Below are 19,615 nucleotides of genomic sequence, written 5' to 3' on the forward strand. Positions count from 1 at the left end.
CTTTTTTTTCTTTTGGAAGCGTTCTTCGAGATGATAAGCGTTGTCGAGAGGAGGAAGGAAAAACGTGACGTTGCTCTTTCACCGTTTTCGGTTTCGAGCCAGAGCTGAGGACGGAAATCAGTCTGATTTTGCAGTTTCCGCGCGAGTTCTCGCGGCATCGTACACCGCCTCCAGATGTACTATTATCAAAAAATGTGAGACTGAAAGAAGCAACGCGGGGTGAAAGGTCGGCGAGAAAATGTGTACGGTGCTGCCTGGAGCGTTAAATGGCGCCTCACTTCTCTTCTCCGGCTTTCTCTCTCTCTCTCTATCTGTCCATTCGTCTTTCTCTCCTAGTTTCCCACCTCGTACTCGCAGGTTCTTTCCCTCTGCTCCTCCTCTTTCTTTTTTTTTTTTCTCTACCGCCTTTTCTTTCCACGCTTTTATTTTACTTCCTTTGTGACTGGCTATCGTTTGTTTCTCGTACGAATCTGCTACGAGCGACACAAGCCTGCCCAGTGAAGCGCGACGTGCGCTCTCTCGTTGCACATGCTCGTGTCCGCCTGCACTTTGCATTTAACGTTCTCCGGCCGATGCGCGACACGTGTACATGTATGTGTACACATCTCTCTGTGCATGACTACGCGTACGTACATACATACATACCACGTACCAATACCAAGGTGGCCACGTCCGTGTGCAGCAACGTTGCACCGCTTCGGGGCTTTCAGAGCTGGCTGGCCTGGCAGCTCTGGCGCGCGATTGTATGCATGCGAACGCACCTGCACCGTTATTTTCCTCCCCGTGTCTGAAAAGCTCGCGCAACCAAAAATTCGGCGCGAGAACGGGCTCGTTATTGAGCTATTTTCGGTCCCGTCCGTTTACCGAAATCCGTTCCCGAACCGATGAAACTCGCCCGCTGTGAATGACCGGCTTCGACAGCTCGTTGCGTTTCGCATAATCGCGCGCGCGGCTTTCACGGAAAATTCTCGTTTCGCTCGCGCGTGCAATTCCAGGCAAGGATGCTACATGTTCCCGCGTGTTCGTTCCTTTCCACGCTCTTCCACCGGCTGCGGTTCCCCTTTCCCTTTTTGAAAATTTGACAAATCGAACAATTGTAGGCACGGTTTGTGGATATTTGGGAAATTTGCGAAATGGATCAGTTTGCTCGTTATCAGTGTTTCTTTGGCATTTTAAACCGTTTCAGCACCATTAATCCGATCGCGTTGTTCAGATTTCATATCGAATAGCGTCACAGTTCAGTTTATGTTCTATCTTTCCTAATTACTTTCTTTTCGATTAAACCTAAATCACGTGCCTGAAGGCAATTTTTATTTTAGCTATTTTTATCTCGTTGCTTGGCATTCTCCGCACATTAAAGAAGCGCTATCGCGCCGTATGACACTGTCCAACACGGTTTTTTAAACACTCAACTATTAAAATCCCTCGGAAGAACCGATCTCTTAACGAATGCTTTGCGTTTCTTTCGAGTCACGAGCGATATCCAATTTTGCCCCGTGTTTCACGTCGAAAAGGTCGCGTCGAACGAAACCTCCGAAAGGCACAGTTTCCGAAGTACAGAGAGAGAGAGAGAGAGAGAGAGACAGCGCGCTCCACTCGCTGGATGTTACCCTCCGACCGGCGACATCTCGCTGCCTGACAGCTTTTCTTTTATTCAGACGCTTTCGGTACGATTTCTCGTGGCACGTAGCGCACGCCTTGCGTCGCATGTGCAACGTTCTTCCTTTTCTCTCCCTTTTCCCCCAACGTTTCTTCGTCCCGTTCTCGATCTCCTCGCCCTTTTTCCATCACGACCGGTCGGCCAGTCGCCAGTTTTCACGTGGGTGATGCGAGGAATGCGATACTCGGAGCTAGCCCGTACGTCCGCGCGGACGTGAGATGCAAAAGAGTCGCGTGGGCGGCCAAGCCCGAGAATCGAAGGAAGGAGAGACAGAAACGAGTGGAGCAGCGCTGAGTCTGGAGGAGAGAACGCGATTGAAACTGTGGGACGGAGATAGAAGAAGGACGGGGAAGGGATATAGAAAAGAAAGAGTGGATTACTGGTTGACCCAGCGTCGGGATCGACTGGAGGTGGTGGAGGACACAGGAGGAGAGGAGGAGTTACGAGGAAGACGATAGAGAGGATAGGGAGAGGATGGTGGCAGAGATTTGGAATACGTTAGCCGAGGAGGATTTTCATCGAGTCGCGCGTGGACTCGGCTGTGTGTCCCGTTTAAAGCGAGATTCCGCCGAAAACTTCCGGCTGTGCGGGATAAAATTGCAGTCAAGTCGGCCCCATCAGGCTGACAAAGTTTCGGAAAAGGGCTCGGCCTCGGCCGAGTCGAATCGAATAGAAGTTACCCTGCCTGATAAACGAAGTCGAATTTATTGCCCCGCTGCTTTCCAGATTTATCCTGATTTATTGTATCGACCCCCCTTTCTTCCGAGCCTCACCCTTCGGCTCGTTCTTTTTTCTTCGACTTCGCCCCTCGACGCGACTTCCTCTTCGGCGTATATAAACGGTCTTCGACGGGCACGATTGTCTCGGACAAGATTGATTCGATCCTGATTTTCGTACTGATTTCCTCGTGTTTTTTATCGTACGCAGGAAACAGAGGAAAGTTTCTTCCGACCCGCTGGATCGTTCCAGTCTGTTTCGCGATGTTGAGCGCTATTATAACCGTCCGCGACTCGATTTACGCTCGAAGGCAGACACTCAATATTTTAAGAAACTTGGGGCACAGGCAGAATACGATAAAGGATACACTTAATAATAAAACTAGCCTGCAATAACGATTTTACTCGTTCTCGAATGTTTTTTTTTAATTTTTCGGTGGTTCCAAGACGAGACTGATGTAACAATAATTCGATCGAGCGAAGATTCTCAAATTTTCTTTCTCCGAACTCTCAAAAAATTCTCGTAAAGATCTTCCGTTTCTGTCATGTCTTCGCGCACCTTATATCTCACGTACGATCTTCCCCGTTCCAATTTATTCGCGCGTTCTCAAATCATTTCTCGTTGGCTACCGATATCACAGCACGAACGTTTCTAAATCGCACATCGTCCGCGCGATGGTTCTCTAACGTTGGCGCGGTATGGATTAGCAGAGGGGTTGAAAAATTCGCGGGCCCCCTCGATATCACTTCTGCCGGGATCTCCTTACGGCTTCGCGTGACTTTTCTTCGCGGTTATCTATTCGCCGACAATCTGAACGTCGGATCTGCTGAATTCCGTCCGTGAAATATCACGTGGCCTTGATTATGGATCGTCTGGCAGAGGCACACGATCCACATTCCCTTGTACCCTTTCGCCCAGGGCTTGGCGCGTTGCTCGCGTTCGCCGATCCACGCGATCGTCGAAATCGAACGATTTCGATATAGTGCGCGTATTGCGTGCTTGTGTTACCGGATTGGGTTGCTCGGCCGATCCTTGCACGCCCACGGTTTACGTAAGAGTACCTGTTAATACGGATACGGCAGGTGATACTCGTTACTCGCGATGACTGGTGCTGATCGCTGGCCTTCGAATAAACGCCGGCACATTGTGCAACGATCGAGGTTGAGTTTCAAAAAAGGGAACAAGTGTCTTGGAGGAGCGTTTTTGCCTTTGTATAATTGCTATATAATCGCTCGTTGCGAAACTCTGTGTGTGTGTGTGTGTGTGTGTGACGTGTGATTCCTTATTCTCCGGTTCTCCTCGTGAAATTGTAGGATCGCTCGACGAGGATTCTTGCCAAACCTTCCCAGGCCTCGCTCCGATCTAAGCGCCCGGTCCCGGGGTAGATGGTTCGAGGAAGAGGAGGATTCGAGTTTTACTGGAATTTTAAGTAGACGCGGAATTAGATGGAGCCAGCAGCCAGACGGTGGGAGGACATAATATTACTCGAACGGACGAAATGAATGAAACGTCTGCGGTTCTCCTACGCGTATCTATTTGTAATTGGAACGCGTAATTTCGGCCGGGCGCGTTGTTCCAGCCAGGCTTGGAGGCTGGAGGATGACGGATGACGCGCGACATCGTCAAGGAAATTGCGTCTTAAATCCTCGGAGGTCGGAATTCCTTTCACTGCGAACCGTCAGACCGTCGGTTCCTCCTCCTCGCTATTTCGCCTCTCTCCTCGCCGTCAGTCTCATCTTCCTTTCCATTATCTTAATCGCCTCGGTTTATGAGCTTGCTCGCTTTCGTTGAAAAAGACTTTCACCCTTGATGATCTCTCTCTCTCCTCCCTTTGGGGAAGCTTGAGAGACGTCTCCCTCGACCACCCCCCCTCTCTCTCTCTCCCTCTCTCTCGTTTCGAGCGCAATAAAATTATACGTATTTCGTTCGTAGAGAGCAGCAGCAGGCGGCGGCGTAGTTTTAAATAATAACCGAGCATCGCTTTCCGTGTTGAATCAGATTTCACGGTGGTTTTCATTGAAAAGCGTTCTCCTCGTTAATCGTCTTGATCGTTTGTACGTTACAATGGTAAATAATTCGAGAGAGAAAGAGAGAGAGAGAGGGAGAGCGGATTGCGCGTCGGCGGCATGGTCCGGTGGCGCGTGCACCACCGGGATTATACGTTTCGCGCACGCAAATCTGTTTTTCGACGAAACACAGAGAGACGTTCGATGGCGCTGGTAATAAGCCAAAGGGAGACCGAGAACACGCGGCCGTACACACGGCGCTGATTAGCGAAATTCGAATAATTGCGCGATACTAGAGGCCAATTAACAGGTGACGGAAATTAACCGGCCCCGTTTTATAGCTCATCACGATAATTAGCTCGACTCTTTGCTGTTTCGCTGCATAACCGGCGTTGCACACGGTGTTTCCCTGTGTTTCGCGTTTCACTGTATCTATGCTAAGAACCGTTTTATACGTATATATATACACGAATATAAAAGAAATCATTTTATAACATTTTCTTAGCGCAACGTCGACTGTCAATTAGTTTCTAGTCCAATGGGAATGGTGAAAAGAATTTCGATCTTTGTTTAACGAGTGCAGATTCGCCTGTTCGCTTTGCTGTATTATCGTTATAAGTTGTCGTCGTCTTTGGTCTTTGTATCTGGCGTGTTTCATTTCGGTTCGATGAGAAATCGAAGAAATACTTTTTTTTTTTATCAACTTGGCGCGCGCACAGTTAGATTCTTTAGATTCACGTTCGTGTCAGCAGGATTTCCGGAACGTGTATCATTTTTCTTTGTTACTCTAATTAATTACGATCCATCGCCATCAGATTTCTATTCTATCTGCACGCGCGAAATCCCTTTTCTCACTCTTTCTTTTTTCAATTCGCTGTGTACAGAATCTGCCGTAGGTCTGTTTATTTTCCTTCGATCTCCTTGCTTTGAGCAACGTTCTGCGCAGCTATCGGTGTACCTTTTATCCGCCGAATCAGCCCGCTATCAATTTTATTCCGTTTTATTTCGCCGAACAATCCTCCTTGCCTTTCCGGTTTCGACCAAATTTCGAATCTGCATGAAATTTGCAACTCCTCTCCTTTGTTATACTTTTTTTTTCAATTTCGTTCGAGCCCCGGTTAACTCGAATCTAGTTAGCGATTTCAGCTGGCACGCTCGACCCACGGTAGAAATATACGCGGTTCAAAGGTCACGAGTTGGCCAATTAATAGTTTCACTGGCATAATTTGCGGTCACCGCTTTATCCATGCCCCGGGCGAAATTCGCAGACAACTGTTTCGAGTTCGTTACCACCGAACGACAGCTCGGTATAATGATCAAGAAAAATGGGACGTATAACGCGCAACTGGTTAACGAGATTCCAGCCGTTTAATTGTAAGTGCGCCTCGCATCTTTCCATCATGCGACGCCGAGATTACGAGCGACGTTTCTCTTCGCTCGGCCACGCAGCTTCGGCCGGAACCTTTGATCTGTCGTTTTCGAGAAAGAGTAAGCTCGGCGTAAGCTCGTTTCGCGAAACGGTAATTTCGAGGTGGACTAAACTTATTTCTAGCGCCAGCTGATCCAACCTTGCCGCGAAATTACAGTACTCTTTTCCACCTCCGCGAATAAAAAGTACACCGAGATTAAAGGGAACGAACGCGTTTGAATCGCGCGAGTTATTCTACACGACCGTCTGTCAGAGATGTCTTCGGCGGTAATAGCAAAGCCGGCGCGGATCTAGATTCCTCGCGGAACGACACCCCCCAAAGGTTTACCCTTAAATTTCACCGTGATTAAGCCGGTTCTCATTAATTGTCCTCCCTCACAGGGGAAACTTTCCACCTCGTTCTTTCGCGTTGGTTTTAATCTTGCGACTCACAATCAGTTAGTCGCTCACGTTAACTCTCGGTACGATTAGAGGATCGTTTTTCACGGCACTTTTGAGTCTTATACCGGCTCTTTCGTGTCTTTCAATTTGTCCTACAGTTTAAATACTTGTAAACTTTATGTATACGTTGCGTTAAGAGATTTACGAACGTATGAACGATTTTGAAAGTGTCAAAGATCAACAAGTAATTTCTGGATCAACGAGTAATTTTTTAAAAGGTGCGTATTCACAGTACGTATTCACTTTGTTTTAAATCTCGTCAATACACCCAATTACGATAAATTTCGATGCAGATGTTCAGCCTTCGTTCAATCGCTGTTTCGCTTCGACTTGTTCGTCAAGACCGTTCATTTCGAACGTATCGCGCAATTTCTTATTTTTACGCGTATTTTATCGTATATCTGACGTTGAGTATTCCCCGTTACATTATTCTATTCTCGTAGCCTGGAAACACGCCACTGGCAAATTACTCGAACCAGCTGCAATCTGGATCCTTCCTTAAAACATAAATAATCCATGCAGATTAGGGGTGGCGGTATATGCTTTGGCCGGTCGTTCGAGGGAAGGGAGGGGGAGGAGGAGAAGGAGGAAGAGGTGGAGGTTAAAGGAAGGCGCGGGCTATAAAATAATCCCGGGGCCAGAAGCTCGGCTGGTACTTGGACCGTGTAAAAGGGAGTCGCGTTTCGACCGTGGAACTTCGGCACGCGGCTAGGTGATTAGCCGGAACATAGCGCGCGAGCCTGAATCTAAAATACACTCGAAGAATATGACGGTGCGTCGCGTAACGTCGTCGTCGGTAAATACATTTATACATTGGGACGAGTTGAACGGTACACACGTCGATGCACATACATATACGTATACGCTGTACAAGTGTAAGTAGCGTATGGTGACTCTAGTGTAAGGCACGAGCCATCGCGGCGCGGCGCTTCTCATCCTCGCGGGCTGTGACGTTATATATCTCTCCCGGACTGGTGTACTGTGTTTCGCGTGCCTTTCATTTCATCCTTTACGGTACTTCGTCATGATTTACGGGGTATCCGCATGAAGAGCGACGCTGTCGCATTCTACGCCTCCTGCTCGCTTCCAACCGTCTCGTTTCTTCCTGCCTAGCTTTCGCCTTGGCCTGGCTCTTGCCCTCTCCTCCCTTTCGCGAGCGTGTGTCCCGCTTGTAATTTTCTTGTTTTCCGGTCGACTGTCGCGAGAAGAGAGCCGAAAGAGAAGGAAAAAAGTTGGCCCAGGTCACGGTGATATCGAATCGAAAGACGGCAGGCGCCACGTGGTTAGGCTGGAGTTAGGCAAGAGTTACGCTGTCCGCTTCAAAAAATTGCACGCGTCTGAATTTTTAATTCCTACCACCGTTATGGTTACGAATATTGTCGTATAACTTTTAAAGCGCGTACAGACGTCGGCTGCACGGTAGCACTTGGAACTCGGTGTACTCTTCCTTTACCGCTTGCTTGTTTGTACTTGCGCGTGGAAATTGTTAATTAACCGCTTTATCGAGCGTTTCTTTTAAACGTGGAATCCCAAAAGGCCGGGGTCAGACTTTAATTTGGTCTCAACCCTTAAATATTACGCCCGGGCAAAAGCGCCTTAGACTGCTCTTTAATTTGAGGTTTAACTTTTACCGCGTCTGTTGATGAAGTTTCGCCAAGACTCGAACCTGTAACTTTATCGAGGGCTCAAGTGGACTGTGGACGCGAAAACGTTTTACAACACACTTTTACGATTTTCCAGCCAGTCCATTTGCAAAATGCCGCGATTTCGAGTCAATTGCCAAAAGATGATCGACTCATTAAACTGGATTAAAAAACAGACAGATTTCTCGCGCAGCTCTCTCGTTCTCGCGCTGCTTCTTTTCCCTTCCTTTTCCTCCGTTTGTTTAGATAAAAAGAAGAAAAAAAGAACCGCGTGCAAATGGAGGGTTCGAACGATGGCGCGCGTTCCTAGGGGTTCGTTTAAAAGTCGCCCGCGTGTTTTCACCCTTTTTGCGGTTTATTTATATTTCTCTTTGTACGGCGGACTGTTTTATTTGACGTTGCTCTCGTTGCTGATTTTTTTTCCCCACCTCTCTTCTATTTTTTTTTTTTTCCTTTCCGCCTCCGCCTCCTCGTTTCCTTTCGTTCGGTTGGCTTTCGCTGCAGTTTCCCTCGGTCGTGGCCATAAAATTTCGAGACCCGAGTATCGCGTTATTCCGATGCTCGCTCATTCCCCGTTCCAGGCACGGTTACGCGCGTTTCTCTCTCCTTTCAGCCGGGTGCGCGGATTCTTTTTTGTCAAGCACGGTTCCGGCGACCTGGAGGCTGGAACCTCGCGGGATTTAATAAACGACACGTAGCACTACCAATGAAAACAGCAGGAAAAAGCTACAGCAGGCGGGAGGGGGAGGGCGCGGATACAGAGGGAAAGTATCTCGCTGGCTAGCGGCGCGCGACAATTTGTCTCGTAGACCGCGAAGTTTAAAGTGCCACGTGCACGATGCGCGTAAATAAAGCGAGCGAAAGCTGCATCGTTGCAGCGACGGATAAACGGAGCTACATTTCCTCGACTTTATTCACCTATTAACAGACCGTGCTGTTTCATTGCCGTTGTACGGAATTCCGCGGCCCAAGTCGATACCGTGTTCCCTATTTCACGCTCCTTCTCGAGATTTTCCTCCAAAGGAAGAGAGTTCACGATAAAAGGTACGAGTTACAACGGCTCCTTGAAGTCGTGTTCCAGATTTTCCAATTTCTTGGAAACAGTTGGTTATTTATGGCGAGCGATCTCGTCGATTTAACTTCTCTTTTCTCGCCCATTCGACTTTGGCCACTTTGGCTCGCTGGCGCGTCGATAACCAAGGCTTATCGCTCGGCAAACGACGAAACCGTGTACTTCTACGCGCAATTACTGCTATCCGATACGCAATTGCTCGGCATTTTTGCAATTAGTAGCGGCGATAAAGGAGAAACAAGGAGGATGAGATATATATATATATATGCGCCATATGTCTCGAGCGGCCTATCTTGTCACGATACTTGATGTACAACCGGAGATCCTCCGTATTGTAATACACGTGCCGCGTCTCTTCCGGCCAAAGATCCGTTTCACCAACCCTCGTAAAACTTCCGATATTTAACTCGACGCGTGTACAACACTACGCGAGCGGGATGATAGTTCGCCGCTTTTCTTCGGCCTCTCTACACTCCCCCGTTTCGCTCGATGAATTTGGGCCGGACGGAAAGCGATCATTATACATACACCGTTCACGAAGCTCGTTTGTCTCTCTCGCCGAGAATTTTCGATCGAATTTAAGCGGCGGCGGTGGTAATGGTGGTGGTGGTGGTGGTAGCGATTTATCGCGTACTCGTGGATTCACTTTGGTCTCTCGCTTGGCACGGTACACGCGCGAAATAATAATCGCGTGCAATTGGGAAGAACGAACGAAGCTTGGCGTGGTTCTTTGGGGGGGGGGGGGTGGAACGAGGACGGGGGATAATCGAGATGAGAGAGCGGTTTGTCAGTGGAGTTATTACAGCGCGATGAAAAACGAGTCGAATCTGGAAACAAGGCGCCGCTGCCGCAACGTTGGAGTTATTCTGAATCCTGATTAATTACGTACTTCTCTGCATTTCGCTATGCATTAATCACTGGATCAATAGGCCGTAACGATGCGGATGATCACGTTGATGCCCGCGTCTCGATTGCCAATATAATTATCATATCCCTTTATGATACTGATTAATGGACCGTGATGCCATATCGTTTATGAATTCGAGCCGAGATCCGCGTGCCTCTGTTATTTCAGACCGTATCGCGAAAGTAATTGATTGGACGCCCGAAATCGTGTTTCACGCGAGTCTTGGAACACGGTCTTGTCGCGTTTTCTGACAAATCGCGCAATAACGCTCTCGGGTTTTACAGAAACGACACTGTCGTAAATCGCGTGTTTCGACGAACGTCAACTTTGCTTTTTTCATCTTTTTAAATTATCATTCCTCGCAGTTTCGTCTTTTACTTTCGTTTCGTTACTCTCAATTCTCATTCGTGAGTATTGTATCGCCTGAAAAATCGTCGATTCGCTCCCTTTCCATTTTCCTAATGCCTCGCTCTGTGTTCCATTAACGATCTCTCTCATTCTCGTTCCGTAACTCGTCAATCGGCACTTTCACGTCGAATCCCGTCAACTTTTTCGACTTATGCTTCGTAGCACCTGTGTCCGCTTCCTATCGTTCGATCGCTGAATAATTTCGCGAAATAACGTTGTCGCAGCTGAAGTTACGAACGATGGAAAGATAGGGTTTTCGCTTTCGACGGGGAATTCGAATGGGAATTTCGCCGCGTTGTTACACATCGCTGTCAAAGAGGTTCGTGCTCACGAATGATGCGGCTAATGGATTCGCGTGTCGACGAATATTCGCAGGCGACTGGCTGTCTCACCTCGCTGCGAGGTAATTCGTTTTTTCATTCCGCGTGACACTTCTCGAGCACGCCTCTCCTGATAAACATACACGGAACTGTCTTTATCTCGTCGCCTGCATTCTCGCTTAACGATCCTGCTGTTACGCGTTATATTGTGGATCGACGCGATCAAGCCCCCGGTAATTGCCGTCGATTACCTTTTTATCTGTTCACTTTGGGATATTGGGATTTCCACGCATTGGGATTCCAGAGTTTCGGCGCGAGTGGTATTTAATCGTTGCGCGCTGAGTTTAGGATAAGTTTCGTTGGGTTTGCTCCGGTCGGGGCGCGGGGATTCGCGTTTGCAAAGTAAACCCAAGAGAAACACCCGTGAAATTTCGGCGATAGTTTTCCGAATGGTGTAGCGCGGTGCCGTAACACGAGTAATTTTCATCCCCGACAAGCGGAGATCTCTCTCTCTCCGCTTTGTCCGCTCTCTAAACAACCAAAGTTTTATCAAAATCGACGCCGGACACTTGTTAGAACGTTCCTCATTAGAATTAGCGCAATATCGCCAGCCAGCGTTGCACCAGCCAGAGATGTAGCTCGTTCAGACTTGCTTGGCCAGAATTGCACAGAACTTTCCGAGCTAGTGTGTGTGTATGTGTATGCAGATGTAACGCGCTCTTGGCGCGCGCGACGTACGTAGTTCCTCTCCTTTTCGCTTCGATCAATCATCTCTTAGAGAGCCAGTCCCCCAGAATTTATATTATTCGAATAAAGCAGATCGAGTGTAAATTCACTACCCATTACACCCGATCATCATTCACTGGTCGAATATCGAGAGAGGAAACGAGACGAGACCTGCGGGGGTGAGGAGGTGTGGGGAGGGGGACGTGTGCAGAGACAGAGGGCGACGCGACGCGGCCAATATTATCGTTCGTTGGTTTTCCAGTAGCGACGACTTGAATCGATTAGATGATTATCGACAGATTTCGGCCTCGTGTCGAAGCAGCGTATCCATTATTAACAGAGGTTTTATTGTACCTGGTATCAATTCGTTATTTTCTCGTGGATTAATATTTCATTGAGCAACCGATTATCGAGCAACGAGAGCACGAACGGTCGATGGCCGTTACACTCCCTGTCCAATTCTCCCGATGTGATTCGAACGAACGTCGAAGACAGGGAAGTTATCGCGACCCTCCGCGGCTGGTCCGTGTCTCTCTTTCTCTCCCTCCTCTCCTCCCTTCGAGTCTTGAATTCGACGTTCGAACCCACCGCGATCGTTCCAGCAACCCCCATCCTCCCCCCTCCCCCCTCCCCCCGTGTCGCGCATTCGTATGGAAGAATCAGCCGGGCGAGCCGTTGATTTCTCCGGTGGCGGCCGATGTATTTTCGATATTTTATCTGGAGGCTCGCAGGACGGCGGCAAAGAACGGGGGCTGACATTGTCGACCGAGACTGCCTCCGGGGAATAAATTGGAACCGTCTTCGGTGTCGCGTCATGCCATTTATTGTCATTTGTTCGATACCAACAACCCCTGTTTGCCTTGCCGCGTCGCTCGATGCCATCCATTGTCGATTGCTTTCGAATCTCCGCGCGGAATACGCCGATCGTTCGTTTAATGGTCCGCCCGCCCCCTCCTCCACCCCCTTCCCCCCCCGTTTCTGGCTCGGTCTCACCGCGGAACAGCGCCCGCCGTTTTTCTTCTTTTTACCAGTTTCTCTCTCTCTCTTCCTCTTCTCTCCTGTCTCTTCCTCTGACGTTTTCCTCGCAAACGATTGGACAATCGCGGATGCTTTTTAACGATTTTTTTTTCTGCCCCCTCTTCCCCCTCTTTTTATCTTTCACCGGAATCCCGCGAACGGCGGGGGATCCTTCTTTTTTTGTTTTTCTTTCTTTCTTTTTCTTTCTTTTTTTTTTTCCTTTTTTTTCGAACGTCGATTAAATCGTTCGTATTGGCCGAGGGCTCTTTGAAGTGGGCGCGATTCGACGACCCTCGCTAGAAAGCACAAAGAAACGATGATAACGATCTAGCTTTTGTTGGCAACTTTCGCCGAGTAAAAGAAACATGTGCCTTCCTGCCCGGTTTCAGTCGTTCAGCCTCCCTCCCACGACCGCCTCGTATCGCTTTAATGAAAAAGAAGAATCGTCGACCGTTCTTGCTTGAATTGATGCGCCCTTTCGTGCCTCGCCGGGGAAAAAAGGAGACCAGGGACGAAGCGGGGGCGAGAAAAAAGGGAAAGAAAAGATAGAAAGGAAAACGAAGACAAGAGAAAGAGAGAGTCTCGCGTTCTTCCAGACAATGAAAGAGAAGAAAGAGCATGCAGCAAGAGACCGGATCTTTCACCGGTCGTTTAATGGACGAGACACCAACGTCGTTCGACTCGGTTACTGGCAAAAAGGGCCGCGTCCCTATTTTCATCCCTCTGCTCGATTTCCTCCTTCGTCGAACGCGTTCTCGCCAAAACGGCGAACGTCTCCCTAATCGCAACGACCGCAAAACCGCCGTTCCCTTCCCACATTCGAGACCCAGGGGTATGAATATTAAACCGGCTTTTCGCGGCTCGATGAATATTGATATCGACCATTCGCGTGTCACATAAACATCGGAAATGATCGGTCGAGCTTCGTCGAGCAAAAAGCCTTCGAGCGAACCTTTCTTTTTCCTCCTCGTCTTTTCCCTCAGCCTCTTGACTCTCGTCTCGCTCGCGCTCTCTTTAACCCCTCTGTCGAATTTCACCCTTTTTTCCCCGTACCTTTGGCGCTCGAATGTCCTTCGATAATCGGCGAAAGAGCTTCCGTCATGCACCGTCGTGTAACCCCACTTCCGTCCTCTTGCTTAAAGTTTACTGGAATCTGTTTGTGATGTTTGGCGATAAACGATCTGGGAATCGCAGATAGCTGCAGTCGCGGTCGTAGACGAATTTTCGTTGTATTTACGATCGCCGGTGCGCAGGATTACGATCGTTGCCCTCGCTGACAGAGATTTAACGTTTATTAGCGTTCTAACCTTTAACTAGCGTCATGGTAATTCAAGCTCTCGCATTACTGAATCCTAAAGTCTTCAGTTTCGTTCAAATTTCATAGCTAAGCTTCAGTCGGGAGGATGTAGGGTAAAATTAAACGATATAATATATGTAAACTGCTACAGTTAGTAGTGACCTAACGGGTATTGTTTGAGAATTGTGATCGTGATATCACTGCACAAATATTAAAGTAAAATTTATACGTTTAAATGACGAAGTCAAAATGATTTCCTTTTAATTTGACCTGAAATAATTGAACTTACCAGATTAACCAGATTCTCTCGTTTCTCTCTGATGATTGCACGGTTCCGGGTACTGTGTCAACGATTACGCGAATCGTGGAAAAATTAAAGCATCCCCAGAAGAGAGCGAGAGAGAAACGAGTGAAATTTCGACCAGCGGAGGAAACCGAGGGGCGAAAATGAGACGTGTCTGCTTTTCATCGACGGACAAAGCACGATTCATCCATCGCGGATTACTATCTCCGAGCGCGATTGCTTGGCTCCGTTCATGTATCCTCTCTCGCGTTCTCCAGATTCTCATTCTCCCTGTGTCTTTCCTTCTGATGAATTTCCCGCTTCCGGTTATCTTCTTCAGAGTCCTGATTTTTGTCCTCTCGTTCTTTCCATTAAATATTCAGGATTCTCGATCTCCCGGGAAAAAAATCCCGAGTGTACTTTCAATCTTTCGTCACTGGATGTCAACTTGTTCGTTAATCTTTTCTGTCGATGTTTTATTCTTTACGTCGCGTTGTAAAACTTTGATAATTTCGACGTATACTCCCGTCTTTACCGAGTGTTTCGCCAGATATTAAAAAATAAACCGCCTGCATCTCGAATGCGTTGAAGCTTGTAAAGTTTTAATTTCGGTAACGAAGACTACCTCTGTCTTCGAGAGTCACAATTATCCGACTTAAGAAGGGCTGCGAGTCTACGTTCTCCATTTTATTTGCCGACTTTCGTACTCCCCGAAGTTTCTTTTTCTCACGCTGTTATCATTGAAAATATGCAAAGCAGAGCGCACCGGAAAAATCGCAAGAACTCAGACCGTTTCCTGAGTTTTCCTGTTGCGTTGTTGTTTTCTAATTTCACTCATTGAAGTTGGCCGGCCAGGATTCACGAAAATTTATACATAGACTCGTTCCTGTTCGCTTCGAGCGTCAATTAGAATTAAATTGCAATTAGACTGCGAACTATTATGCATTTCCAAATTTTCGCGAATATTGACGAAGAAATAGAAAATTGTTTCTTCTACGTATTATAATTAATACAGCTCTTTAGATATTTTATATTATATATTTTTACGCATTGTGTGCACTGTGTCGCATTCTTACACCTTCAAACTTTCCACAAGCGCGTGAAAATCCACAGTCTAACTAGAACAAACTTCCATCGAAGATGTTCAAAATCTGAATCTCTGTCAAAATGAAGACAAAGAATAAGAAGTATCAAATCGATTTCAGAACATTCACGGAGTACTGGATTAGCGCTGGAGTCGTATCTTCATAATTCGTACCTCCTTTGTTTCGAGAGATTCCGAAATAGATTAAGCAGAACGAGACGAAAATTCCCGATGTCCGTCAAAGGGCGCGGACGTTTCCTTCCTGGCGGACGATCTCTGGAATTAGTACTGCCCAGTATTGGCTTAGGGGCTGGATTCGTAACACGGCGACGGATACAACAGTCGCACTCTGTTGCTTCCCTCCTGCCCTGACGAGAAGGAGACGCGGACGCGCAGGGTGAGACCGAGGTCCGGCGAGGCCATTGTTTCTGGGCCGCAGCTAATTTCCGTTTCCGTTGCTCTATGACTTCCGTGCGTCGCACGCTACACCGCTGCAGCCCACTCGATTGTTATTGATGTCGTTCCTACGCAGATCAAAGAGATCTTTGACGCGTTAAGTAACCACCCACCTCCCCTTCGATCCGATCGTGCTTATCGGAATTATCCCGGGAATTGGCCTTCTCTCTTCTTCGGTTTAATCGCTTTCGTACACTCTTTCGAGAAGTTTTTAACAAAGCTGCCGTGAAACCTCATTCTCGCTCATTTACACTCGTAAAACTCGGTTTCACTCGTTCCCCCCATCGCTTGGGATTTTTCGTTGGTATAATTTTCAGAGTTCAGACAAGTAGATTTAACCGGCAGGAGTTCGTTTGACCGAGTTATAAACTGAAATTTCGTTTTTTCCAAACTGATCCGAATTTAAAAAGGAAAGGACTTTGCATTGGCTGAGAAATGTTATAGTCTTTAATTTTCTTCTTTATTCGGAGTACGGTATAATATAGTCATGAGAAAGTAGCTTGAGAGAAAAAGTAGCTTCAGTGTTTGTAGGTATGTTAGCTGATGAAGAAAGTATAATGATTCTTCATTCCGTGTCACATCGTTTCGATCGTCGTGCCTATTCCCCCGGTGTCTGTGCCTGTAGACCTTAAAATCAATTCCTATATCGTAATACGTTACCTGTCTACGAGACAGTACTCTATTTGCCCGAGTTAGTACGATAGAGCTGTCCGTGCTGTAATTGCCTCGACCACAACAGTCTATAAAAGATGTAAAGCTTCGTTACATACGTACGTGGTTCGTGCAACGCCGGGATATATCCTTCGTATTGGACGTAAAAGTCCACAGTGTGCCGCGGTGAAATCGTCTTCTCGATAATAACGTTGATTGACGTGTATGGAGAGACGGAGGTAGTAGAATTTACTGCGGTATTGCCTTTCCGCGTTACCACTCCGCGCGGCGCAGCTTCAGCGCGCATTAAATCGACAGAAAATTATTGCCCGTTCATGACGCATTTATGAACCACTTAGCGAGGCGAACGATTCGAGCAATCCATATTCCCTATCGAGCGTTTGTCGAGCAGATTTCGACTAACACCGCGTACTATTTCCTCTCTCTTTCTATTCGTTCCTTCTCTTCTTCTTTCTATTTTCTTTTACGTCTGTACCGTGCGCGATCGTTGATTAATTTGTAACGAAGGGGGTATGAAAGGATCACGCGGCTCGATTCGCTCGCAACGAAACATGTCAACGCTGATATTACCAAGTATGATTCACGCGGTGCCCGGCGTGCTGCCTCGCTCTCTCTGAAATATGTATGAAAGCATAAGCACTTGATATTAAGTGGACCAACGGTCGGTCGATACTTCTGCCCGTGTGTCTTCGCAGCATGGCCCTTTGAGTTATTATTCAAAGCAAATCACAGCCACACACCGTGTGGAGGATTAAGCTTCCTTTTACACGGGAGCCGGGAACAAGGAGACGATACCGGATTCTCGAGCCTCTTCATCACGCGACGCCTCTCGCGGTGGACCACCTCTTCCGTGTATTCTAGATCGCCAGACTGCTGTTGCCTTGATCGTTATCGGGGCGAGAACAGGTTCCTCGAATCGCTGTGACTTTCTACCACAGTTGGTCGTAAGAGGGTGGAGCCGTATTCGTATTCCACGTGTACATGTATATCGTGCGAATATTCTCTCGTCCAAAAGTCGCAGTTGATCGCAAGTAACGTATAACTCGTTCTTCGAACGAGCGCGTGATTTTTCGTTTCTAGACGAGTAATAAAGTGGACACGGTTGGATAGGTCGGGCTTGCGAGAAATTCTAGCGTTCGGTTTGCTCTGGGCGCATTGTAGATTGCATCGGTGGGAATCTCGATGAAGCGGTCTCTCTCTTTCTCTCTCTCTCTTCTTGGGCCGTTGGATCTGACCCTCGTTTATTCGTCAGAGAAATCGTGGAACGGTCGTGTGATTTGTGCAAACGAATGCAAGTAGCAGCGGTGGACCCCACGATGGACCAGCTGTGACAGAGAGTGAAAATTGCTGTCCCGGGGGCGGCAGTCGTCTCGTGTCCTTTTTCCCTCTTCTTGTCCTTTGATGTCTTTGTCCCTCCGTTTCCTTCTGGCACGGCCCGCGTTTCCTGCTCTCTCTCTCTCTCTCTTTCTCTCTCTCTCTCTCTCTCTCTCTCTCTATTTCTCTCTCTATCTATCTATCTCTTGTCGGCTTTATTCACGTCCCGATGCTTGGCCGCGCGTCCCCTTTCCGCAAGTTACGATGCATCCAGGAAAAGGTGAAACGGAAGGGCCGCGGTGATGTTTATGAATGAGCGGTCTTGCGACTGTGCGCTGTCCAATTGACTCCCGAAAGTGCTCGAAAGGTTTCTCCTCTCTCTCTTTTCCTCTCTTTGCTCTCTCCACAGTCTCGTTGAAAATAGCGATCAACCGGGATAGATCTACCCCGGAGCCGGCGAGCCCGGAGTGGTATTTGCTTTTTCTGGATGAAATACCATGGACTATTTCCGGGAGCGTTTAATTGAAGCGTTCGTTGAAACATCTATTTCAATATCGGTCTAAGGGTAAGATTAGATGAAAAGAGAGAGAGAGAGAGAGAGAGACGATATTTGGTCCTTCGTCGTTCCCGCGCGACGCGTTCCGTTTCTTCGTCAGGTTGAACGGGGTTAATTGGAAAACGTTTTGGCTTTCGACGACGTATCAAGCGTGACAAACGCATGTCTATTATCGAGTTCGCGGTCCCGTAGGAGCGAAATTACTCGTCGTCGAGGACTCTGGTTCCGCGTATACGATTAATAATGCACGTAAACAGTGTCGATAGGGACGGGGGCGCGGTGAGACCGACAGACATCTCTCTCTCTCTCTCTTTCTCTCTCTCTCTCTCTCTCTCTCTTTGCTGTCTCTGGAATATTATGCAGCAGCCAGTGCACAGGGTGATAGATATACATCCGAGTGTTTCGCAGGGACACGGGGTGCTCTAGTATACTTATAGAAGCGCGAGCAGCCCGAGATTATATATATACACACACACACACACATATATATATATTTATATATATATATACATATATATATATATATATATATATATATATATATATATATATATATATATATAGGCGTGTGCGGTCCCTGTTCCCTGCAGAATCTGTACAACGAACACAATGGTATTGTGTACGGACCACTATGAGTTATTACCCCTCCGGTCTCTCTGTGTGAGCCCTTCTCTCTCTCTCTCTCTCTCTCTCTCTCTCTCTCTCTCTCTCTTGCCCCCCCCCTCCTTTCGTCAGACATAATTCAACACTCTGTACAACGCGGCCCTTCACCTTTTTACCCTCGCCGTCTGATAGTGTTTCATTACATCCCTTTTATCTATAGTTCTTGGGCTACTTGTCGCTCCGCACTCCCCCGGTTACCGTCACTGCGCTCCAAACGAGTTTCCCTTTCTCCTTTCTTTCTCTGTTTTTCTCTCTCTCTCTCTCCTCTGCTTCGACCAAGCGGAAACTTTGCCAACTTCTTCCGGACGGAGGTTGAAAGACTCGCGAGACGAAATTTCAGATACCTTTGACTAACGGCTATATTAATTTCGTCTCTCTTTTAGTTTCGCGATTCTTTGGAGAGTGTGCGCGGGATTCTAGGCTCAGACTCTTTTCCTGGACGCAATTTCGATTCTCTCATTTTCTTCTCTCTTTTTTTTTTTGTCGAACTTTTCGTACGGTGCCTGTTGAATGGGCACACACGATTTCGAGTTTAACTATCTTCGTTTCATCTTTTACGCACATTTTCTACATGAAACAGAGTTATGTCCGAATCGAGCCAAGTAATTTGGTTTTAAACAAGTTTCAAACGATCCACGCTTGAAAGCGGGCTGTTTAAACTCGCCCTTTAATAAACAGTGATGCGCAATACATCGTATACATTGGAAACTCGACAACCGTAGGATTTTCTACGAGAATATATAACTTCCACTCGTTAAATAATTATCATAATTCAGTAGCGTGTGTATTATTTTATTCTTGCAAGTTGTTTTGTTGTTTATTTTGTTAAGGCCCGTTTATTTTATGCCTTCTCTCTGATGCTGGCTATTTTCGCACCTCGTATATCTTCTTATCGCCGAACCTGGAATGTACGATAATTTCGTATTTCTTAGCAGATGTATTAC

The sequence above is a fragment of the Frieseomelitta varia genome, unplaced genomic scaffold (genome assembly GCF_011392965.1).
Source record: "Frieseomelitta varia isolate USP_RPSP 00005682 unplaced genomic scaffold, Fvar_1.2 scaffold_965, whole genome shotgun sequence".
Taxonomy (NCBI): Eukaryota; Metazoa; Arthropoda; class Insecta; order Hymenoptera; family Apidae; genus Frieseomelitta; species Frieseomelitta varia.